The following is a 1,318-nucleotide window of genomic DNA, read 5'->3' as shown; positions in this document are numbered from 1 at the left end:
ACACACACACGACACATGACACAAAAAAGCAGCCTGGCTTTATGCGGCTCAATCCTGTCAGGCTTATCTAATCTTTTGTGACAGAGCTGTAGACCTGTAGATCAAGGGGAAAAACAATAGTTGGAATTTATTTTTTCTGGCTTTGAAAACTTCTGATTCCTGGGTCACACTCAATATGATTACCATTAAACTAATTGAAAGCTAGAGAAGACACAGACTGTTCTGGCGGGGGTGTGGTGGTGGTGAATGGTAGCCATGCTCCCCAGGGGGATTAGCTCTGAGCCCAGTGGCCCTGAACACTCACATGCATGGCCAGACGACAGAAAAGAGACTCAAAGTCAGCATTAATGTCAAGGTGGGGGTGGGGCTGAGTGTAGATGAACAACCAGCCAGAAAAATAGTTCTGGCAATTACATGAGTTTCTCAACATAAGGATGCAGGCTCTATCGGAAGAGGTTTCCTACCACCACCACCACATACACACACATGCCACAGCACTGTAGCATAGTATTAAGGACAGGAGACATTCATAGAAAATCCTATAGTTCTAAACTTGTATCAGTTGTATGCCTTGCCAAACTGCACAGGTCAAGATAGGAAAGATAATTTGGCTGGTATGCGGCAATGAAAAAGTCCTACAAAGAGAATTACATGAAATAGTTTATTGAACTTGGATATGGATAAATTTATTAGGGCAGTGACAAAAATATAGAAACAGACTTCAATTATAATACATGAGAATGAAACAAAATGATTTGATCAAAATGGTGTTGATCAACTGTTGTGAAATGTGCCTAATTCCTCCAGGATGGTTTATATGTGCTCCAGGCCAACTGGGAGCAGCCTTGGGTACTGTCTGTTCCCACTCCACATCGTTAGGGGACTGCTTTAAAGTACTTATTTCCATAATTGAAAATTAAGTGGGACTCAACTCCTCAATTGTTACTATGGCCTTGAGGTTTGGTTATCATTTATAGCTGGTCCTTCACACCAGTGCAGGTCACCAGCCAGGGCACTTCCTGCATGTGGCTGCAGTGGGGATGGATCTGTGATGCAGCCCCCTGAATGCACAGGCAGTGGCAGTCTTTCTCTTTCCTGTGCCGAGTGAAGCAAGCCTATTATCAACGCCTCCAATGCACGCACGTTGGAACACTGGAAAGCTGAGTGCATGACACCCTAGATCGTTACTATCTGTTCCCAGACACTGTCCCAGTTAAACCCATTTTCCTTTTCCCAAGGCAGGATAGGGTATGACAAAGACAATGTGATAATTTTCCATCCAACACTGCTAATAATCACACAGTCAGGAGCTTGTAAG

The sequence above is a fragment of the Ochotona princeps genome, chromosome 9 (assembly GCF_030435755.1).
Source record: "Ochotona princeps isolate mOchPri1 chromosome 9, mOchPri1.hap1, whole genome shotgun sequence".
NCBI lineage: Eukaryota > Metazoa > Chordata > Mammalia > Lagomorpha > Ochotonidae > Ochotona > Ochotona princeps.
Note: the sequence above shows the minus strand (reverse complement) of the source record.